Raw genomic sequence first — 24,554 nt, 5'->3', positions numbered from 1 at the left:
TTTCCTCCACCTAATAAGCCTGGGAGCGCTACAGGAGACCGAGGCTTATTTCATCCCTTCGGCTTTAACCATAAAAGACGGACGCCTTAAAAGGGGCCGTCTATAAGCCTACCTTCAGGGCGCATTCTCTTTCTCAGGGATGTTCCTTGCTGAGAAGAAGAATTCAGCAATATTTCTCCTATTTGCTTTTGAAAGAGGAGAAATATAGCTCTGTTCCGTCCAGCTCACCAGCAGCCAGTTCAAAGTTACCTCTCGTGTTACCTAAACATCACTGTTATCCTGTTCTTTTTTTTTAAGATACCCAGATTTCATATTGTTCAAACATACATGCTCTACAAACGATCTGTGCAGTTGACACAATCATCACAGGGTCCTGAGGTGACATTCATCCTCCTCAGCTTACAAAGAAGAAGACAGGATTAAGAGGTTAAAGTAAAGACAGGCATAGGCAATCACAAGGATATTCATTGGGGAAGTGATAAGTGTCCATGAAATCTTCACAATTTATGTTCAGAGATTACAGTAAAGACAGGTGTAAGAAATTATAAAAGTATTAATTTGGCCTCCGTTCGGGGTCCTTGACTTCACGCAACAGGCGTGAGCCACCGTGTCTGGTCACATTATTCTTATATAAAAAACAAATACTCATCTGGGGAAAGAAATCATTAGCCATTTTCCTGTTTTTGCCAGATGCACAACAGGTGGAGGTGACTGAAAGCGAAAGTGGAAGTCATGATGGGTGATCACTAGTGCTGTCCGGTGAAATCAATCACAAAGGTAATTTTCCACTTTTACTGAATAAGCGTGCTATTCTACAATAAACTCCCTAACAAATGTAGCTTTTCAAGGTCCTTAGGACTATTACCTTTCAATATTACTGGGAAGTTCTTTGCTCTTCTTAGCAGACTGCAAAACTCAACTCTGTGATGACAAGATACGGAATAAATGCATATTAACTGAAATTCTAGGCTCACACCTATGTGAGCTTTTCTGTCTCTAACAAGATGTCAGGGCCGGTTCAGGGAGTTCATCTCCAGCCACCTGTGCTAATCATTGCCCATCCTTTCCAAGTATCTAATGACACTCCCAACCGAAGTCTCTATAATTTCCAGCCAAAAATGAGTTACAACATATGGAACACCTAAGTTTCTGTTTCCATTCTAGTTATTTTATTCCTATGAGCTTGTGGGCTCCATCTACCCAGCCTCTGGGCAAATGCTCATCTGACTTCCATAGACACACAGCAAGCAGACAACTACACAAAGAAGAAGAGGGAGAATATTTACCAGCCATGGAACATCTGCTGTGTGCTTATATCTCATATGCATTGTCTCTAATTATCAAAAGAAGGTATTATTATTATTATTATTATTCCCCATTCACTGACGACAAACTGAAGATCAGGTTGGTTAAATATTTGTCCAACATTAACTTAGCATTTGGGCATCATAGTTGGATTAAAACTCGGGCCTGCTCATCTCCAAAAACACCCTAAGCCTTACCACACTCATGGGACATGGTTGCAGCTGCAGATTCTGAAAGGAAAATTAAAACTTGGGAACCCAATTCACTATGCCAAAAAGGCAAAAAAAAAAAAAAAAGCTGAAAGCTGAGTCATGCAAGAAGCTGCCTTTCCTTTGGCACCTAAGTAGATCGCTACAAATAAAAGGTTAAATAGCTCCACAGGTAGCTACTCTATGTTCACCTTATCTTACGTAAACTGCTGATTTGCTGAGCATGAGACAAATACATAATTGACTATCCCCTACCTGCTCCTTTTCCTTTGTAACATGGGGATTCAGTCATGTGACCATACCCTGCCTTTCTCCCCTCCAGCCTGCTTTTCCATTTTAAATATCAAAGCCCTCAAAATCATCTTTGGAGAAAGGCACAGACTAGAGACTGTTGCTGTAATTTCGTGGTTTTTTTTTTTTTTTTTTACACTTCCAGGCATGTCCTTAACCTTGGCACAACAAATCTCTAAATCGATTGAGACCTGTCTCAGATACTTTTTGGTTTACAAGATGGAGGCTGAAATTAAAGAGAAAGATCCTCACTCAATTCACAGAGGAGCAGAGTGGGAAAAGGACTTAGTGAGATTGCCCTGAACACAGTAGAAAACCGAAGCACAGAGAGTGGGTGGCCAAGTCCAAGGTCACACAGCCAAGTCCATCCGAGCAGCACAGGATCCAGGTTTCCTGCCCCAGTGCTCTTTTTGCAGCCGGTTCCACCTGTTTTCATACTATCTCGGTTTACCTTCCAGCTACACGCCTGCAATCAGAAACAGGAAGTCTGAGAGTGTGTGTGGAGCCAAAGAGGGGACAGCAGTGGTGTGGTCAGTTTCATGCCTTGTGATTATTTATTTTCTCTCTTTCTTTTTGGACTTTAATCTTAAGTGGACAGCAATTTGAAATAATACCAGCACCTTGTTGGATTGTGCTGTTTGCAGGGGTGACACAGAGTGTTTTAAAAGGCAGAGCAGGTTAAGAACTTTTCATAAAGAATCAATTGAGAAAAAAATAAAATAGAAACAAAATGTCCCACACTTGGGCTGAGCACCAAACAATGTTTTTTTTTTTTTTTTTTGAGACTGAGTCTTACTCTGTCACTCAGGCTAGAGTGCAGTGGCATGATCTCGGCTCACTGCAGCCTTCGCCTCCTGGGTTCAAGTGATTCTTCTGCCTCAGCCTCCCAAGTAGCTGGGATTACAGGTACACACCACCACACCAGGCTAATTTTTGTATTTTTAGTAGAGACGGGGTTTCACCATGTTGGCCAGGCTGGTCTTGAACTCCTGACCAAGTGATCCACCTGCTTCGGCCACCCATAGTGTGGGGATTACAGGCATGAGTCATGGCACCTGGCCTCAAACAAGCTTTTTAATTGCATTCAGAAGTGCACCAACTAGGCACAGACCTCTGGCATGGGGACAGAATGGGAGGTTCTTGGTGTCTGGCCTGGTCTTGCAGAAATCAGGGAGTTGCAGGGACCAGGCAGCCGCTGTGCATCGGATAGGAGTTTCAGCAGCAGGCAAAAGACAGCCCGCCAGTGTAGCTGAAATAAGAAGCACTTATTTTTATACCTGAACAGAAGCTTCCAGCACTGGTTCATCAGGTCAGGGCACTGAGCTAGCATCCCCATTTATACAGTTTTCCTTTCCTTCACCTTTGTAAGATGCCTGGCACAGCTCTGAGCATCAAATATCTGTGCCATGTGGGAGCACACGAGGGGACAAGTGGGGAACAGGGTCTCCTCCGTCCTCTGTCCCCAGGCTGGCTTCTCTCGTGGTAGAAGGACCCCCACAGCACCAGGCCTCACAACTACCCTGCTGGTAAACTGCAGGTGCTGTCAAGGCTTCCTGCCTTTGTATACTGCCTTCCTATATGAAATGTTCCTTGGCAGCTGGACGACTGTTTGCTTAATGTACGCACCGCCCTGCTGCCTCTTGGTTGCACCGGTGAGCTATTGCTCCGTGACAAGCCACACCGACATGTAGCGAGCACTTACTGTCGCCCACGTGTCTCAAGTCAGCTGAGTGTTTCTGCCAGTCGGGGCCTGGCTTGGCCCACCTTGGCTGGGCTTGCCCTGGTGCCTAGGGTCAGCTAGACAGTTCGGCAGGGGACCAGCTGCTCTAGAAGAGCCTGCACAGGATGAATTGGTTCTCCTTCCATGTGCATCTTGCATCCCTCCAGCCAAGGATTTGAACCAAGGTCTCATCTGACTCCAAATGCACCAAGAGGATGGAGCCCAGAGTGACACAGAGGAAGAGGTCCCTGGATGGATGCATGGGGAAGGTGAGGCCTGGAGAGCTGATGTGCTTGAGATCACCAGGCTCTTCTGACCCTGGGGGACCTTCTCCTATGATGGCCCTGCTCATCCAGTCCCGGCAGGCGATTTCCGCAAAAGCCGCTTACGGTGAACACACCTGATAGCAATCACTTAAGCATCCCCTGAGAATGACCCTTGTGGCAGGTGCAGGTGAATGTGGTTTGGAGTTCTGAGCTGATGAATCTGGGAGTGGCCAACCTGGAGATTCATTCTGATTCCTTATCTATGAGGAACATCTGAGCTCCTGTCCAGTCCTGTGCAACACAGACAGTACAGGGGATCAAGGCCCCTTGTTCTGGGTTAAGTAAATGTTGCCAGATGGAGGCTGTTGGGGGAGGGTGCTAAGTGAAGACGCTATATACGCTGCATGCTTTTTGCAAGTTGTGTGGCTCTCCTGCCCAGCCTGCCACTGCTAGATGCTCTCCCCTGCATGTAAGCCCCAGTAAAACTCCGCATCTCCTTCACCAGTCCTGGGTCCCTTCTTCAGCCTCTCGAACTTGCTGCCATCCCCATTGGAGTAGACAGGGGTTCGGCATAACAATAGTCACCAGCTAGGGAAAGGCATGGCATTTGGAGCTCCCTACATGGGCTTGACTCTAGCATGGAGGGAAAGAAAATAGACTCTGGGCCGGGCGTGGTGGCTCATGCCTGTGATCCCAGCCTTTTGGGAGGCAGAGGCGGGGGGATCACAAGGTCAGGAGATCGAGACCATCCTGGCTAACATTCTCCTGAGGCAGGAGAATGGCGTGAACCCGGGAGGCAGAGCTTACAGCGAGCCGAGATCGCGCCACTTCACTCCAGCCTGGGTGACAGAGCAAGACTCCGTCTCAAAAAAAAAAAAAGAAAAAAAAAACAATAAAAAGAGAAAAAAGAAAATAGGTTCTGCCCTGCTCAATAAAGCCCCCACTGGACCTCCCATCCTGGACTGTGGACAAAGCATATTTTTTTCCTATGAGGTCTTTACAAGTGGGTTCATGTCACTGCACATGGGTTCTTATCTGGGGTTGGTAGATTCAACTCAATTCCACAGGTTTACTGGGTGTTGCCTCCCATGCTTGGGGCCAGGAGGATGCAGGGATATGGGGTTGCCACCATACCCACTCTTCATATGATCACAGCACGTCATTGCACCCCGCTGGGGCCTGGCACCCTGCTCTGGCACTTTGCCTCTATCATCTCCTTTAACCTCTGAGCTCTATGAGGAAGGCATTATTACTATCCCTAGAATACAGACAGGAAAATTGAGTTGGATCGAGGCTTAGAGAGGTTAAGTCACTTACCCAAGGTCACAAAGCTAGAGAGTGGCAGGCCAGCATCCAAGGCCAGAAACACGAGCTCCCTCTGATCCAAATGGTGACTCTATATTTGATCAGTGCTCAGAGAACTCTCCAAAAGATCTTTATCAACTGTCATCTCTTCATTGCCCAGGCCCAGATGGGGAGCCACTTGGCTGAGGTCCCACTGAGATTTAGGGGCAGGACCCCTGATGTGAGGTGGAATGCCTGGTTATGCTGTTCTACCCTCCACCAGTCACTCCTGACTGGGTATGGACACTTAGTGTGCCCCATCCTGTGTGCAACGCAGTGTGGGAAGGGGATCAAGGACCTTGGCTAATGCCAGGCATTTCCCCAGAATGTCCCAGGTGTGGACTCCTTGAGAGGTACTGGGAGGCAGCTGGTGTCCCACAGGCCTTGGTTCCATCCCAGCTGTGCTGTGCTAAGCTGAAACTCTTTGGGCAGCTTGTTTCACCTCCTGAGCCTTCTTTTTCTGAACTGTTAAATGGGATGATTCGACCTCTGCTTGGGTTTTGGTGAAGATTAAACGAGATACTAGCTGTAAACCATTTCATCCAGGGTCTGGTATAGAGGAAGCACGCACGTGATAAATGAAAGCTCTATTGAGTATGATGATTGATCTCCCCGGGTGTCGTTGGGATCTCACAGCAGGAACAGTGCCTAACTCATAACTGATGCCCAGTAAATATCGGGTGGATGCAATGTCCAATGAGACAGGTATTCATGTTCAGTTTTACAGAGAAGGAGACAGGGGCCAGAAAAGGAAGGAAGTGCCCAGGTCAGCCAGCTAGTAAGAGGCAGAGTTGAACTTTGAACCGGGTTCTGGCTGGCTGCAGCTCCACTGCTCCACTACTGCACAGTCTGAGAGCCACAGGCACCTTGTATTGTAGTCAGGCAGGCAGGGAGCTGGCTTCTTGCTGTCCTGCTGGATCCTGCCCTGGTGTGGCCCTCCCTGGTACCAGGGGTGGGGCTGGAGGGCAGGGCACAGAGAGAGATCTCCTGGGAAATGTACCATCTGCACAAAGGGCATCTGCTGGGCACTCAGCTGAAAGCTCTCTGCAAACACCACTTCCTGCCTGCCTCCCTGGGGGCTCGAAGCTCAGGAGGGGGTGATGGCCCATGTCTGCACGTGCTGAGGCCCCTGCTGGGTATTGTACCACACCTTCATCGTGCTCAGGGTGGCCAGTGGAGGCCCTTCCCAGACTCGAGCTCTGGTCACAAGCCCAACCCCCTCCTTGCTCCTGTCTGGGCTCACCTGGAATCTCCCGCCTCACTCTATGGCCAGAGACCCCTTTGGAAGCCGAGGTCACCCCTACTACTCATGCCCCTCATTTGGAAATTTTCATCATCTACCTCTTGTTAATGATTTCATCCCATCTATAATGCTTTTCTATTTCTCGGAATTTTTCCTGATAGGCTATAACTGCTGCAAAGATAGAGAATTGCAATGATGAATATGCATTTCTGTATTTCCAAAAAGTTACCAGAATATCAAACTCATGATTTTGTCTATAGTTTTGATTAGATTCAAGCTATTTTTATATCATAAAACAACTTAAAATTTTTTATTTTTAGTTTTTGTGGGTGCAGAGTGACGTGTTTATGGGGTACCTGAGATGTTAGAATGAAGCTATTAAATGTGTGTGAAAGTTCACCTTTTTACAGATCATGGAAATTACAAGTGACATCCTGAAGTATGACCACAAGTGTTTCAAATTAAGCCTTCCTGCTAAGTTTCCAGAGGTGTGTGGCTTGCACGAAGTGTTTCCAGAGTGGACCCTGGTCTACTGAGTGTCCTGCCTGTTGCTGGTTCTTTGCAGCAGTCCGTTGACCAACGCTGTCTACCGCTTGAGAGCCTCTGCAGGCCAGGGCTGCTCTTTGCACCATCCTATGTTACTATTCAATCTGCATAGCAGCCTGAAAAACAGGCCTTCTTTCCTCTCATTTACACATATGTGAAGAAGACACAGCAAGTGAGAAAACGTGACCGAAAGCCATGTGGACACGTGGCCGCAGGGCCAAACCCGACTTCCATGATGTGATCTGGCTACAGTTTGGAGCCCACATATTTCAATAGTTATCCCCAGGCCTGACACATCAAAGAGGCTCCAGAAATGTTTGCTGAATGAGTGATGAATCAGCAATTTCTGATTTTCTCCTAAATTCAGAGAATAAGTGGCTTGTCTGTAGTCAACCAGGGCGTCCCTGACAGAGGTACAAGTAGAGCCCAGATCTCTGCATCTGTGGTTCAAGGCCTTTTGTACTACACACCACTGTCTCTTTGTCATCATTAAAAACAGGGCTCAAGGGACATGTTTTCTAACCTCAGTTCCCCATCTACAAAATGGGCCTTACGGAATGGAATGTCTCTGCTTCACTCCAGCATCAACAAGCGGGGAATTCCAATGGCTTCAATTCGACTTCTTTCCATGGGCGTGTTCTAAGCAGCCTCTTTGTTCCAGAAGCTGCCCTCAGCCAGAGTTGGATGAGCAATCCTCACTCTCCAGCCTCCTTTGGATAGGGATGAAGACCCCACTGGGTTCGGAAGTGCAGAGGCAGACAGGTGTATGGAGTCACCTGTAAATTGATTCAAGTGAGCCAGGAAAACAGCGAAGAAAAGAGAAACCTGAGTGACGATGTAGTGGAGGAATAGGGTTGGAAAGAGGCTGCTGGCTGTCTGGCTTCGCAGCTCTGGCTTCCCAATCAGCCTCGCTCTTGTCTCTGGTGTTCTCTGGCTCTTGTCCCCCTGTCTGTATTTCTCTTTGCCAGCTGTTGACTAATCTTTGCTGGAGCTGAGCTAGAATTCTGGTGTTTATAAGCCCGTAACTAGCTAAGCACTAGTTGATAACTTTGGAGTTAGTGGATAACCACAGGGCTGGGCTACTAAGCTTTTTCAGTTGAAAAATAAATAAATAAATAAATAAACAAACACCACACCCAGCACTTTTTGTATTTTTAGTAGAGACGGGGTTTCACGTGTTAGCCAGGATGTACTCAATCTCCTGACCTCGTGATCCACCCACCTCGGCCTCCCAAAGTGCTGAGATTACAGGTGTGAGCCACTGTGCCTGGCCACCTTTGTCCTGTTTTCTACAGGTTAGAAGCAAGGCACAAGTCATACCTACATTCAAGGACTGTGCAAAGGATAAACTGCAGGAGGTGAAGAACTTGAGAGCTATTTTAGAAGCTGCCTTCCACACTTTACAATCCACTTTGCAGCTACACTGAGCTCTTAGCAACTCCCTGGGCCTGCTGAGCACCTCTTGCCTTTCTGCCTTTGCATATGCTGTTCCGTCTGCCTGGAATTCCATCTCTTCTGCCTTTGCCCACCTCCTCCTAAGGCCTCTGCTTAGATGCAATTTCTTTGGGCTCTTTTAGCAGCATCCAAATCTGTGCTGGTTTCTTCTAATGCTTATTCTGCATCGTAATTTTTCTGTTTACTTGTTAATCCCCTCCCACTCCTGCCAGTACCTAAAGTAAAATCTACTCAGGGCTTGGCACATTGTGGATGCTCAATGAAGATTTGTTAAATGAGTGAATGATTGAATGAAATAAGCCCCAGCTTGGAACCCAGGGCTGTAATTTCCAGTTCTGGTCCCTGTCCCCTGCCCAGGTGCTGTCTAAGGGCTCATCTTTCCCAGGAGCCCCTGTATCATCTCAGTAACTAGACCAGTACCCAGTACCATATCGACTTCCTCCACTTTCAAATAATTTTCACATGCAATTCTCAGGTGCGCTTCCCTAGAACCTCTCTCGCTGTTCTTTGCCTTCCTCCTCTCCCTGCCTTGTATCTCCTTGGTCCTGCCAAAAATCAGAAGCTCATTATTAAACCAGGAGCTGCCTTACATTATCCCAGAGACTATAGATGTTAAATATTTGCTTCTATCTCAACTGAGGACTGACATAGTAAAGGCTCCTTGAGATGTTAGCTGTCAAGGAGGGGAATAAAAGTTTTTCATCTGCATGAGTAATTGTTTCCTGTTTTATCCAGAGAGACAACAGATTTACATCCCAGACACATTCACACTGGGCCAAGAGCAGCTGCCATTGCAGATGCCAGTCACGTCCTTTTTTTCCCTCCTCCTTCTTGGAGTTACAACAGAAGCTGGGGAGGTGAGAGTGCAGGTGAGAGAGGAGGGGGGCTCTGGAACACGTAGCCTGTGAGGAGGGAAATCAGGGTGGTGCTTGGGTGGAGGTGGGAGCTGGGGCAGGGTCTTGGCTAGTCAGAAAGGCTGGCGAAGCGCGTACTGGGGAGGCAGAGGGCCTGTTTTCCTTCCTCTCTTTCCTTCACACCCACCTCAACCCACTGTCGAGTCCTATCAGCTCTGAAATAGATCCTGCCTCCAGCGCCTTCTCACCTCTGTCTCCCCCATTCCAGTCCATGCCACCTCATCTCTTACTGGGACTTTCACAACAGCCTCCCGAGTGGTCTTGGCTTCTGCTCTCAAATCGTGCAGTGCCTTCTCTGTGGAGCCACAAGACAGATCTTTTTAATCTGCTCTCCTTGGTTTCTCACAGCCCTTGGAATGAAACCTCGGCCTGCAGCCCTGTGTGACCTGCTGCCTGTCCTTACCTCCTAACCTCATCTAAGATCCCCCTCCCCTCCTCATACCGGCCTTTCTGTTTCTCAAACACTCCAGGCTTGTTCTGCTCTTGGACCTTCATGCTTTCTGTCTCCTGGGAGTCTGTGCCCCCTCTGCCAGATCATGCAGCTGGCTCTCTGCCTAAATACTCTCTTCCGAGGGGTCTTCCTTGGCCCTGTGGTCTGACACGGTACCCTCCTCCATCCCTCCAGCCCATTACAGTGCCATAACACTTTTATTGCCATCTAGGTAACATCAGTTGGTTTCGTGCATCATCTGCCACCCCACTAGAAAGGACATGGATGAAGCAGGGAGGCACGTGCCTGTCTCATTCACCTGTGGATCTGCTGCATCCAGGACCATGCCGGCACAAAGTGGGAGCCCGAGGAATATTTATTGAAGAAATGAAAGGTGACAGAAGGCAGAAGGAGGGAGATTCCAAGAAGAGGTAAATTTGGTATCTTAGCAAGTGGGTGACTACCACTGTCTGGGGGAAAGCTGATGTACGAGGACTTGACAATAATGACAGCAGTAACAATCGCTACTATTTTGTTTTGAGATGAATTTTAGTTTCTGAAATTGTCCAAAGCACTTTTATCAATAGAAACTTGTTACACCTCCCTCCAACAGGGAGAATCAGCACAGGAAGCTGCCGCCTCAAACACTAAAGGCTCCTGGAGTTATTCACAGTGCTGGGGAACAACCAGAGAAGGAGGAGGACAGAGGGAGAGAACATTTTTTAAAAAATCCCAAACAAAACTAAATTCTGTACATGTATATCTCGAGTGAGTAAATGTGTAACATTCAGCAAACTCCTACACTTGCCAGGTTTTATGGCTTCTTGGAGTCATATAAAATGTGCTTCACAAAGCTAGGAGTCTGCACAGAATATAGGGTTCTGATTCATATTTTATTTATTTATTTATTTATTTTTGTAGAGATGGGATCCCACTATATCGCACAGGCTGGTCTCAAATTCCTGAGCTCAAGCGATCCTTCTGTCTTGGCCTCCCAAGGTGCTGAGACTACGGGTGTGAGCGATCACTCCCAGCCTGATTTGTATTTTATAAAGAGGCAAAGATGGAGTGCACAGCTGAGCAATCTCTTGCATTTCTGGACCTTGAGCATCAGGTAGCTTAGGGAGGGTGAAAACTCAGAAGAAAGCTCGGAATTGAGACCTTTGATTTTTGCCCAGAGAGTCCAGCTAACACACTTTATAACCCAGAAGGCCTTACAAATATTTCAGAGCAGAGGCAGCGTTTCTGCACTGGATAAACAAAGGTACGGTAATTTCTTCATAGTTTATTTTCATTACAGGTACTTCTTTTCCTGAAGAAAAATGTATATTTCTGATTTATTTCCCCTCTGAAAGGGGAGGGGAGTTATAATATTCTGTTTTCATAGCACCATTTCTCAAGATCAAACCCAGGCAGGCATTTTTACAGCACACATTTCCGTATGTCGTTGCTAATCCTCGCAACCTTGAGGAAACCGAGGTGCAAAGGGGTTGAGGAATGTGTTCACCATCCCAAAGCCAACGAAGTGCCAGAACCCAAATCCAAGCTAGGCTGTCTCATCCCCAAGGACATACTCTTTATCCTGTTCCTTATGACTTTTCTGGCAGCAGGCATGAGGGAGCAAGAATTTGGCTCTTCTGACATTTCTCAGGCACCTGGTATGTGCCAGGCCTACTGTAAACCCCAAGATGACATGGTCCGTGTCTACCTATTGAGCATCAGAGAGACTGTTGTCAGGACTCGAGGCCTGGGGCACAGCTCTGAACCAGATGCAGGCCTCTGGTGTTTGCAAAGGATGAGTGAGTGTGTGTACATGTATGCATGCATTGTGTGTAGGGGTGTGTGTATGTTGGGGGTTGGGGGCAGAAAATTCTCCCTGAACTGTTGGTATTAAGGCAAATCTTTGATGGAGCGACTAGAGTGTGGGGACTTGAACCCTAGTTTTGAAGTGGGGACTTCGAACACTAGTATGGCCAGCAGACAGGCTGGAGTTGCTGAATTCTAAGCTAGGTTTTTAATCCACTCCTCTTCTCTAAATCAGGGTAGAATTGGACTCAGTGCTGGTTCAGGGCTGAGGATGCAGGGAGATGAATGGTTCTAGACACTGGGAAGGAGAAGGGATGGATGATGAACCTGGCAGGTCACAGGATCATGGACTTGGCTGTATGTTGGACATCTGCATAAGATCTGAGTTGAGACCTTTGATTTTTGCCCAGAGAGCCCGGCTAACACACTTTATAACCCAGTGAGACCAGCCAGTGGCTGTTCATTGCTTCTGCCTTGCCCCTATGCGTGTCCGCCTCCCATAGCAGGTCCCTACAGCATAAGGAAAATGGGAACAACCTTTTCCCTGGACACTAGGGAATCTAGTTTGGTGGATAAAGATGGATGGTTGTTAAACAATCACATCTTGGGCTCTGTGTGTTCAGTGAAGCCTCATTTACCAGATCTCTCTGATGAGAAAGGTGAATGGTGGGGACAAAATACATGCTGTTACCAGAAGTCTGGCGCGGGCCATGTGCAGTGGCATGCACCTGTAGTCACAGCCACTCGGGAGGCAGAGATGGGAGGATTGCTTGAGCCCAGGAGGTTGAGGCTTTAGTGAGCTATGATGGCACCATTGTACTCCAGCCTGGCTGACAGAGTGAGACCCTGTCTAAAAAAGGAAAAGAAGTTTAGGGGGAAAGCTTTTAGGAGATGGATGATGGTTAATTTTAATTCCGCCTAACATTTTAAACTTTGGTATGTCAAAAGGTGAGAATTGCCAGTGTCAAGGCACGGACACCAAAGGAAAACCAGAGGGTTGAGAAGGTGGAAAGGGCCGTGGTGTGGCAGCAGCACAGTTACTGGGATGACTTCTGCTAAAGGAACTGATCATCCACCACCTTCAGGAAGGAGGCGCCTGGGGCCCTTTAAGAGAGCAATTTCAGTGGAGGCTGTGGGCAGGTTGGCAGAAACAAGATTATGAGATGGTCTGTATCAGGAATCAGGCTTGAGGGTTAGTGCCCCTAGACTTTTCTGAGAAGTCTGGCTTCGAAGGGAAGGCTGGAGAGCTAGCACAATGCTCAACAATAACAATACCTAAGGCAGTTAGAATGTGCCAGGCACTGTTCTAAGAACTTAGCACATTTCAGCTCATTTAATAAATGCCTTACAACTATATGAAGTATGTAGTCTTTTCATTATACCTTTTGACAGGTGAGTTACTTGCTGGAATTCACATGGCTAGTAAATACCAGAGCTGAGATTTGAACCCAGGCAGTCTGGCTCCAGAATCTGTGTTTTTAACCCACATACTATATTGACCATCATGAAAAGATGGTGGTGGGCAGGCTTGTTTCTAAGGATGGGAGGGTCCTCATAATATCTGTATTTACAGAGAGTAGGGAGAGGTGGGTTACTTCCTCTCCCAACCCCAGAAAGCCAGGCATGTTGGCTGGCATCCCTGGGACCTCAGATATTCAAGCAACCATGGCCTTGGTTCTATTTATTAGAGTTGTGTAGTGAGGTCCCCTCCATTTCATCCCCAGAATATCTCCTAGACAAGTTGGATCCTACAGGGCCTGAGTATAAATAAGATGGTGCCCTCTGTTGTTATGGAGTAGCTTGGAGCTGGGCCCCAGATGCTCTGTGTGGATTAGATGAGTCATTAGTATTTGGCAATGTAACTTGAGAGGCTTGCTGAGTTACTGGGGCATATGTCCCCAGCTCATGAGTACCACCCTGACTTCTGTCAATCAGTGAACAGGGTTTGCAGTGTCCACCAGGTACCTGTGGTGTAGTAGAAGAGAGTTTGAACCTTGGAATCAAACATGCTGAAGTTCAGATTCCAGCTCCTCCACTAGCTACCTCTGTGATCTTGGCTAAGTGATGGTCACTTTTTTTTTTTTTTTTGAGACAAGGTCTCATTCTGTCTCTTAGGCTGGAGTGCAGTGGCATGATCATGGCTCAATGCAGTCTCAACCTCCCGAACTCAAGAGATCATCCCACTTCAGCCTCCTGAGTAGCTGTGACTGTGGGGTGTGCGCCATGATATCCAGCTAATTTTTTACCTTTTGTAGAGATGGGATTTCGCCATGTTGCCCAGGCCGGTCTCAAACTCCTGGGCTCAAGCGATCCACCCACCTCATCCTCCCAAAGTGCTGGGATTACAGGTGTGAGCCACCGTGCCCATCCTGATGGTTGCTTTCAGAGCCTTGGTTCTTCATCTCTAAAACAAAGATAGGAACACTGCCCAGTTTCCATGGAGAGCTCGTAACACATGCGGGCCTCTCTCCCCTCACCCTTCAGTTAGATACTTAATATTTGCAAAGACCCAATTTCTTCATCATAAGAAGGCTGCCACCATGCTTGAGGGAGTGACCCATTTACAAACAATTGCTTCCTTCTGAGTCATTCTGATGGATTAAATGAAGAACCATTTAAAACCACAGCCCAAAGAGCCAGAGGGAGAGGCAGCAGAGGGAAGATGCAGGTGGATCTTCATGCACTGCATAAGGAAGCTTTGTACCACGGTCAGGAAAAGCTCCAGGCACACAAGGGCAGCCTCCATGGCCAATCAGAGCGCACCTCTCACCTCGGCAACTCTGCTAACCTAAATAGACCAGTCACACAGCAGACCTGCAAAACAAGACATGATAATTACAGAGACCCCGGGGGACCGTCTGTGTGGACTGATGCTTTGTTTCTCCTGACCCCTCAGACCTCTCTATTTCACTGCAGACTCTCAATACCCAGGGCCTTTGTTTTGCTGTGAACACTTTCATTCCTGAGTACATTTTCTATGAGGAGTTGGCAGGAAGGGAGTCAGAATGAATTATATTTTCAGCACACCTCTGGGTTCATGTTGACTCAGGAAACCATTTGACTAAAGGATATTTCAATCCAACAAATACTCTCTGGGCCCTTCCAATGTTTCTGGCACTGGTTTGATGCTGAGGACATAGAGATGAATAAGAAATGGTCTCTGTCCCCCAACTGATTATCAATTATCATTGATGATCTGCCATGTGCCAGGGACTTTATAAATATTACATTTCTTACAACAACATAGTAAGGTAGATAGTATCTTTGTGTTACAGGTGAGGAGTAGGAAGTTCAAAAAGGTTAAATTATAAGGTCAAAGTCACACAACTAGTGAGGGGTAAAACTAACCTTTGGATTTGGGGCTGTTCACCATCAAACCCTATATGCTTTTGATACAGACAGGAGACCCAGAAATACTGGGTAGAAGAGGGTGGTTCCCTGGCAAAGGCCTTACCCTCAAACCTGGAAACCTGCGGCCCTAAATGGGAAGAGGCACTCCAGTTTTCATGCCCAAAAGTTGCCTTTTGGCCCACCATGTCCCCTATCCTATACCTGTATAAACCCCAGACCCCAGGCTCCAGAAGCAGATGAGGAGACAAACAGAAGAGCAGAAGAATGGCAGAATGGCACAGTAGAGAGAAGAAAAGGAACATCTGAATGTTGAGAGGAATTTGGCTGGGGGCAGTGGGAGAGGAGATTAGCCACTAGACAGCCAAACTCCAGGGGAAGATCATCTTCCCACTCCATCCCCCTTCCAGCTCCCCATCCATCCTGCTGAGAGCTACCTCCACCACTCAATGAACCCCCTGCATTCATCCTTCAAGTTTATGTGTGACCTGATTCTTCCTGGACACTGGACAAAGACCTAGATACCTAGAGGGTCCACTGAACTGTCTAACACTTAAGTAATCCACGGACAGCAAGGCTAACAGAACACTGTAACATGTGCCCACTTGGACTCTGGGAGTCATAGACACCCACCCATAGATGCTACTGTGGGGCCGGAGCCCAAAAAGTGCTCACCCTGGCTCCTGCACCTGCCCATCTGCGTGCTCCCCCTGTGGTAAGGGGTTTGAGGATGTGGTGGCTGAACATAAGAGCTATGCCCCTGTCACACGTCATGGGACAGGGGTCAGGGAACTCTCCCATTTCACTTCCAAATATTCCAGGTCCCCTTTTCATTTGGGAGCCAGAGTCCAGTGGAGACAGAGATAGAAAGCCTGAAATAGGATCCAGGCAATATAAACCTACATGCTGTAAGCCAAGTCAGAGTGAGGCTGATGTGATAACGGAAGTCTGAAGAAAAGGTGGGAGACAATTATTCTGACTGAAAGGGAGGCAAGAGTTCCTGCCATAGGCTTGATGCTATGTGCCCCTGGCTTCCTAACTCATTTGCAAATGGAAAATACTATTGCATTGTAGGAACCGTCTTTCTCCATTTATATGGGGAAGGAGAAAGAATGGCTGGGCTGAATGAATTTATTCCTTGGTCCTCTTCCAACAAAGCTCAGCTATGAAGGATAAATCCAGCTCTCCCCACCCCCTGTCAGTGGAGCTGGGGAGAAATCAAAAGCCCCTCTGACAATAATGAGACCAAAGTTTGCAAGGGCAGGACAAGCCCGTGCTAACGGAGAAAGTGTTGTTTCCTCAATTTGGTTTTAGACTGTCTTGTCCTATGGGGGAGAAAAGGTCTGCCCTTGGGAGAGGTGCCAACTTTATAGATCTGTTAATAAAAGAACTGGCAGGCTTATAGTTCTTGCCAATGAGGAAACTTGAATGAGAGAAGCCAGGCTCAACCTTGGCCAACAGGCTGGAGCCCATCACCCTAATTTCACCCTGCTTCTCCTTACCCAAGCATCCAAGGCTAGGCAGCACCCACCCAGCAGCTTCCACCTGGCCGAAGCCTGCACCTGCTCCAGACCAAGGTTAGGTGGAAACTTGGCATGGGAAGAGAGGGCTCACCTGTGGGCAGGATAGAATCTATCCAAGAAGGAGACCTGAAAAACTAAAGCCTATGAGACAAGGGGTGACCCTGAAGGCAGGCAGGAGAAAGGGCCGGAGGGAGAGGCCACTGGAGAATTTTTCCGGGTGAATACTGAAGTTACTAGATGTTTTGTCTTGCAAAACTCAAGGGAAAACTCTCAAACTCTAACATTTGTCTATTCTGTGTCCAAATTGTCCTTTTGAAACGGACCCAACTTTCAGTAAAGAAACTTGCGCTGGCCTGCCCAGCCTGGTGTGCTAGTTCCGTGGAAACTGACGGGCCAGGGTGGCCACGAGAGGAAGAGCCTGGTTCTCCCTCACCAGCTCCTGTGAAGAAGGGACCTGGTCAATAAGGCAAATGACGTCACTTGCCAACATTTGATATTGCCAAGTGCTTTTGTTTGGCACTACTATAGATTTTAAAAATGTATCTCACTTTTAAAATTTGCATTTTCTTGATTACTTGTGAGACGGAGCGTCTTCTCATACAGCAACTGGCCGTTTTCATCTCCTTTTCTGTGAATTCTAGCTGTTCCCTATTTTTCCAATGGGTTATTCCCTTTACTTACTGATCTGTAAGAGTTCATTACATATACTGGAAACTAATACTTTGCTATATATTGTTACTATCTTCTCTTACTCTGGTCACTTTTGAAAATTCATGTATTGTCATAAGAAGTCATACTTTTCGGTGGCACATGCCTGTAATCCCAGCACTTTGGGAGGCCGAGGCAGGCAGATCACCTGAGGTCAGGAGTTTGAGACCAACCTGACCAACATGGAGAAACCCTGTCTCTACTAAAAATAGAAAATTAGCCGGGTGTGGTGGCACACGCCTGTAGTCCCAGCTACTCGGGAGGCTGAGACAGGAGAATTGCTTAACCTGGGAGGCGGAGGTTGTGGTGAACAGAGATCGTGTCATTGCACTCCAGCCTGGGCAACAAGAACGAAACTCCATTTCAAAAAAAAAAAAAAAAAAATGTCATACTTTTGCTTTGTGCATCATCTTTCAGAAGGTCATCCCTATCGAAGGTCATAAACATGTTCTTAATATTTTCATATGTTTATTTTCCAAGGTTAGGTCTTAGAAAATTACAAAATAACCATTTGTAATTTCATGTTGTGAAAGGTGGAGGAAGGGAATTTCCTCTTCTTGCCCCCAAACCTAAAACCCTTACTTGCCTCTGAGCTGATTCTCCTTGTTCCTTTCAGTTACACTGGAAGAAGAGTCCCTCCTTCCTTCAAGCCAAGTCATCCCCTTGGGCTCTCACCACTGTGCTTGCCTTCAGTTTATACCTTGCCATTCTCTCCTGCTTCAATTCCATCAGCACAAAGACATAATTTAATTCCTTCTACCTTAAAAAAAAAAAAAGAAAAAAAAAAAGCTCTCCCTCTCTTAGGGTAAGATGAAGTGGTTTGCAACAGGCCAATGCTACTTTCAGAGGCGTTTGAACCAGAGTGACTCCATTTTGAATAAGGGCTGAGTAAAATAAGACTGAGACCTTACTGGACTGCATTCCCATGAGCTTAGGCATTCTAAGTCACAGGATGAGATAGGAGGTCAGCACAGGATACAGGTCACAAAGACCTTGCTGATAAAACAGGTTGTGATAAAAAAAAAAAAAAAGCCAGTCAAAACTCACCAAAAGCAAGATGGTGACAAAAGTGATCTCTAGTCGTCCTCACTGCTGATTATTCACTAATTATAATATAGTAGCATGATAAAAGACACTCCCACCAGCACCATGACAGTTTACAATGACATGGACACATCAGGAAGTTACCCTATATGTCTAAAGGGGAGGAGCCCTCCGGTCCAATTGTCCACTTCTTTCCTGGAAAACTCAAGAATAATGCACCCCTTGTTTAGCATATAATCAAGAAATAACCATGAAAATAGCCAACCAGCAGCCCTGCCTATGGAGTAGCCATTCTGTATTTACGGCTTTCACTTTACCCTATGGACTTGCCCCAAATTCTTGCATGAGGTCCAAGAACCTTCTCTTGAGGTCTGGATTGGGACCCCTTTCTGGTAACACTACAGCCACGCTATGGAAAATCTAGATAAAAATAAAGATTGTATTTTCCAAACCGTCGGGGAGCTATGGAAGCAACAAGGGCCAGAGGAAGTAAAATTCTGGAGAAGGGAGGACAGCTCAGAGGTGAGCATCTGCAGATGCCTTTCCCTTGCTGTCAGTTGATACTTCTGGGCACAGGCTAAGGACTGAAATTCGTGCTGAGTCCAGTTGGGGGCTGCTGTGGAGTAATCAAATTAAAGGCCTGAGGGGCCTCAAGCATCCAGCCAGCTTCCTCCTTGAGACATGCTGAACTGTGAAGCTGTGTGATGTGAGAGGCTAACAGGCTAAGTTGAAGACCTCAGGAAAGTAGAGTGGAATTTCCTGTGGGTTTTTTTTTTTTTTTTTTTTTTGAGGCAAGGTCTCTTTCTGTCACCCAGGCAGGAATGCAGTGGCACAATCATAGCTCACTGCAGCCTGGACCTCTCAGGCTCCAGTGATCCTCCCACCTCAGCCCCCAAGTAGCTGGGACCACAGGCACGTGCCACCACACCCGGGTACTTTTTGTATTTTTTGTAGAATGGGTCTGACCATGTTGCCCAGGCTCCCTGTGGTCTCCTGAGAAGACAAAGGCTCACCAAGGGGTGGAGTTCCTGAGAACAACTTGGTGGGAGCAGAAAACGCTGGAGAGCAGGTGAACTGACCCCTGCTGTCAGGCATCTGCAGCTGCGCTTTCCTGAGAACATTAGCCATGAGTCTTTGTGCAGCTGGACAAATGTGGAGACTTCAGGGAATCTCAGATGTGTGGCCAGTACCCTCTAACCCCAGGCTTTTTACAATTTGAAGCAGTTCAGGGCAGGATGCTGAAGAGCAAAGCCAAACCCCCAAAAGCAAAATAATTTCCTGCAGTCTCCTAGTGTCATGAGCAAATGTGAACCCGAAAGAGCCAATCTTTCAAGAAAGATCCTTAGTGGCTAATGGGGCCTAAATGTAAAATAGAGCCAAGCAGCCATCTGCTAACTAGAAATTACATAGGTACTCTGAGTTCTCAGAAATCCAACACCTCTGTTCGACTTGAGGACTTTCAGAGCACGTCTAAACCAACCAGTCAGAGCCCACCTGCCTTGACCAATCAAGGCTCAGCTGTACCAACTAATTGGAACTACCTGAGTCTGAATCTCTCAGTTGCATAAATGGACCTGATTGGGAACCTGGGTGGAAACTTTTGCTACAGAACCCTAAGCCTCCCTTTGTTCTCTGGAACACATCTTGTTTTACACTGAAGGCTGCATCTCCCTGGTGTGCAAACTATTCACTGGAATATAAAGTCTCTTTCCTCCAATATCCTTTCCAGAGAACTTTTGTTCACGGTGCTGAGACAAAGACCTATCAGCCTCTTGATTGAAGGTCATACTCTAAGAACAGGGCAAACTAGAGGTAGATAGGCTTTTTTTTTTTTTTATTAAATAGAGTCTCACTCTGTCACCCAGGCTGAAGTGCAGTGGCTCGATCTTGACTCACTGCAGCCTTGCCCTCCGGGGTTCAAGTGATCCTCCCACCTCAGCCTCCCAAGTAGCTGGGGCTACAGGCATGCACCATCACACCCAGCTACTTTTTGTATTTTTTGTTTTTGTAGAGATGGGGGTCTCACTGTTGCCCAGGCTGGTCTCAAACTCCTGAGCTCAAGCGATCCACCCACCTTGGCATCCCAAAGTGCTGGGATTACAAAGTGAGCCACTGTGCCTGGCCACATAGACTGATTCTTTTCCAAACTGCAACTTAACCCTGACTCAGTTCAGTCCCTATGGGGATTAAACTGTTTAATAGTTCACTCTGTCTGCCTAGCAGAGAATAGGGTTAACTGTACTTGGGGGGAAAACACTAGAGCCTTTCCAGTGCTTTTGTACAAAATAATTTGGCATTCCTTTATATATTACTCAAGAGAAAAGACCATTTAACTAAAAACCAAGAGAAAAAGCAGACAATAGAAGGAGGCCCACCAGTAAACCGGAGTTACTAGACAAGAACTTTAACTATAATTATGTCCAAAGAAATAGAATGATGGACAAAATGATTAAAAGTGTAGAGATTATCAGATAAAGTTTTATCTTTCAAAAAAAGCATCAAGTGGGCATCCTGGAACTAATAAACATAATATTTGCAGCAAAGAAATCAATTGAGAGCAGATTGGATATAGCAGATGTCAGCATTCATGAACTGGAAGATAAACCAATAGAAAACATCAAAATTGAAGCTCAGAGAGGGAAAAAAGGGGAAACAAAACAGGACAGAACATAGAGAGCATGGCACACAGTTTAAAGGGTCTGACAATGTGTAGTTGGAGTTACTGAAAGAGAGGGAAAGAGAAGAAAGGATGAGACAGGAATAGTTGAAGATAACAATGGCTAAGACATTTCCTCAAAGAATGGATAAACTATTAGAGTTAAGTCAATTTATCTAGGTCTTGGATATAGTGTCAATGTACACAAACCAGTTGCATTTTTTTATAACAGCAACAAACATAATACAGAATTTAAAATGACGTCTAAAATGGCATCAATCAAATACTTAAGAGCTAATTTAATAAAATCAGAGAGAACAATGAAAGACAACCCAAAATATGGAAGGATACACTATGCAATTGCTTCGGATTGTAAGGCTTAATATGGTGGAGGTGTTAATTCTCTTCAAATAGACCTATAGATTCAACACAATCCCCATCAATCTTAGCAGGCTTTTGGAGGTGGGAAGGATTAACAAGCTGATTTTAAAATGCATATGCGTATGTAAAGGGAAGCGAATAGCTGTATTAGGGTTCTCCAGAGAAACAGAATCTTACTATAAGATATAAAGACCTATTTTAAAGCTATAGTAATTAGCAATGTGGTATCAACAGGAGAGACAAACAGACTAGTGGAATAGAAAAGTGTCCAGAAACAGACTCAGACATGAATATTCCCAGATTTGTGACAGAAGTGATGATACAGTACAGTAGGAGAACGGGTAGTCTTTTAAATAAATGGCATTAAGTTAATTGGATATCAACATGGACAAATGAATCTAAATAAAACCTTTAGAAGAAAATAGTGCACATTTTCACCTTGAAATGAGCAAAACTTTCCTAAACCCCCATTCTTCAGTTCCATGGTTGGCTTGAGTTTCTTTTACCACTTTGCAAGTTTGCTCTGGACGTTCTTGTTTTGTTATTATCTGCAGAGTCTCCATCCAGTCTTTTCTCTAGTAGTCACGATCTACTTGATTACTAAGCCACTCTTTGGTTTTATCATTAGTTCAAACATTAAGTGCATACTTATGTCACTCCTTGTCTCAAACATTCATTGCTCCTCATTCAAAACCAGCTGCTGGCACTGGCGTGTTTGATCCTTACAATGGAGCATCAGCACCACCCCTGCCCCCACCACCCCACCACCACCACATTCTTATTCTTTATCGTATGAGCCTGGATAATCCTCATTATTCCTGATCGCCAGACACACCCTGAATTACCTCTCGTCCAGGTCTACTCATGCTGCTTCCTTGGTGGGATAACTTTGCCAGTTCCATCTATACCACGCTCTGTCTAGACTGTCTGCCTTTGACATCTTGTCTGCCCTGCCATTTTGGCCCAGTACCGAGGAGGAGCTGAACAGAACTGTGCAGAGGTATCAGTGACTCTTACCCAGCCTTCCAATCCCTGCACAGTGCCTCCTTGTTTGTGGTCCGGAATCCTTCCAGCAAGCGGGTCCCCGGCGGCTTGGGGCTTGTGAAGGGTTCCCTCTGCTGGAAGAGGAGAGCATTGCGCCCAGGCATGAGTGCACTGTCAGTACCAGGCAATCCCGGGAGACATTCTGGAGAGATCAAAGTGCTTCTCAAAGACTTTGGTGGCACCTACCCCCAAGAGTGAATCCTTCAGGTCACAGGTACCAGAGATGGACAACTTGGCCAGAAGACATAGCCTTATCTCAGACATGACATGGACAAAGGCCAGCTGAAGGACCAGGGACCAAACTGTTCTCACCTGCAGCTCTGAGGCTTTTTTCAGAGCAGGTCCAAGGGTTGAGGAGTGGGAGACCTGGCCAAGGAGGGTGATCGGTGAAGCAATCAATTTTCCACCTCGAGGCTAACTGATAGTTATTTCTTTCTGCCTATGGAGACCTCTACTTGCCTTCTGACCACCCACTCATGGGAAGGTGTTCTCTGTCTGCACCTTCAGAGCCCACCACCATTTCTTCAGTAGCCACTGTGGATCTCCCTGCTCCAGGTTCTGCCTCTTCCATGTAATGAGCCAAACTTGGCCAAGGCAGACAACAAGCAGCATGCATGTTAGAACCAGGAACAGCTGGGTCCATATCCTTCCTCTGCTACCCACTTCGTTCAGGTTACTAAGCCCCTCAAGCCTCTGATGCTTCATCTATGAAATGGGGGTGACAGTCTCTAGTTATGGAGTTGTTGGGAGATGTCAGTGAGATACCCTATGAAAAATGCCTGACATGGCATAGGGGCTCCCCACATATTAAGCAACCTTTACCTTCAAACCCACTGACAGCCACACACCTGCCCATCAGGGAATGAGGTTGAGAATATCAATATATATGTTTGCAATAGAAAGTGATAGAGAGAAATAGTAATTGCATTGGGGTTACAAGGGTAGAACTGATGGATTCTGCTTGGGAGAGGGAACTCATCTGAGAACATAACTATCGACCAGGGTATTTCAAGTGTTAACTATGTGTCAGGCTTTAACACTTTACATATAGCCTCATCGGATCCTCAGAGGAGTCCCATAGGGTAGGTACTTACAGCAAACAGGCTACGGGGGGCCCAGGAGACCAGGTGTCCCCATGATCCCTGCCTCCTAGTATTCATAACCTTGAGTAAGGGTAGGACCTACCCCTGACCAATAGAATGCGGCAAAGGTGACATACGTACGTGATTCCACATATAACGTGATTCCACATCACATTATATGAGACTGTGATGTCCCTTGTCTTCCTGGCCTACTCCAGTCCCAGCCCAAGTGTTGGTTTCTTGGAAAAACACTGGGGAAGGAGGTGGAATTGCTGTGAAAACAAGGCTCAGACCTCCACAGAAGCTGCCCAGTGAGTTCTTCATAAGTGGTTATCCTACCTGCCACTTACACTGGATCAGGACTGTCCAGAAATCATTTTCACATCTCCCCAGCAGAATGGCGTCATCTCAATACTAATTTTCACTTGAACTAGAAGAATCATGCGTGTGGATTTCAAAAGGAAAAGGTTCCTATTCATGGTGCATTTAGGAGCGGCCCAGGGTGCTTATAGAACGGACCTTGCTATGTTCTTGAGCTTCTGTGGCCTCTTGACAAAGTCGAGCAAATAAGACGACCAGGCCAAGTGGGCACTCTGGGTCCCGTGGCCAAGGATGGGCTGGCCAGGTGGCCATGTGGCCTCCCGTGACCTTGTTTCTGTCGGCTTTATCTGATCCTGATCTCAGATGCTGATAGGGCCCTAGTTTATTTTCTAAGGAGAGGGAGCTTGATTTATGCAGGATGCGCCTTCACCAGATACCTCCAGGGGCTAGAGTCCACAGAGGTTACACGCCCCCGCCCCCATGCCTCTAAGCTCTAAGCTCAAAGAAGGGTCCCTGACACGGAGTCCTGTTACAGGAATGGCCACAGGGTGGGAGAGACCAGGGTCGTGCATGCCAGCTCAGGATCTGGGGCAGGATGGTTGGCAGGGGGTCGCAAGGAGCAAAGGAGGGGAATCACCTGCCAGAAAATTGGGCAGGGGGAGCTCAGAGAGGAGGCTGAGGAGGGACTGGGACCAGTGGAAGGGAGGTGGAATAGGTCTTAGGAGCCAAATTCCTTGCAGAGGCCTGGGCTGAAGCCTGGGCAGCTCTTTCCCCGGGAGCTGCCCTTTTGCCCCCAGCAGCTCCCAGTCCAGCCCCCGCCCCTCCAGGAGACCCAGGCCAGGTTCCTCACCCCACTGCTCTTTGGCTTCGTCCCTGCCTAGCCCCTGCTGCAGGTTGCTTTTATTTCCCCCCTCCTCC

The 24,554-nt window shown here is 46.9% G+C and overlaps 2 pseudogenes across 2 annotated transcripts; both read left to right on the top strand.

Moving 5' to 3' along the window:
- The first annotated feature begins 2,145 nt into the window (after positions 1 to 2,145).
- Positions 2,146 to 15,791, top strand: LOC105547907 (annotated as a pseudogene). The gene is made up of 5 exons (XR_001007308.1): positions 2,146 to 2,330; positions 8,220 to 8,259; positions 9,064 to 9,248; positions 9,998 to 10,154; positions 15,288 to 15,791. The product of XR_001007308.1 is annotated as an uncharacterized LOC105547907 (transcript).
- Positions 3,580 to 8,050, top strand: LOC105547906 (annotated as a pseudogene). The gene is made up of 2 exons (XR_001007307.1): positions 3,580 to 3,794; positions 6,789 to 8,050. The product of XR_001007307.1 is annotated as a putative T-cell leukemia/lymphoma protein 6 (transcript).
- Positions 15,792 to 24,554: the final 8,763 nt, after the last annotated feature.

The sequence above is a fragment of the Mandrillus leucophaeus genome, unplaced genomic scaffold, assembly GCF_000951045.1.
Source record: "Mandrillus leucophaeus isolate KB7577 unplaced genomic scaffold, Mleu.le_1.0 Scaffold4, whole genome shotgun sequence".
NCBI lineage: Eukaryota > Metazoa > Chordata > Mammalia > Primates > Cercopithecidae > Mandrillus > Mandrillus leucophaeus.
This window is presented reverse-complemented; position numbering and strand designations above follow the sequence as displayed.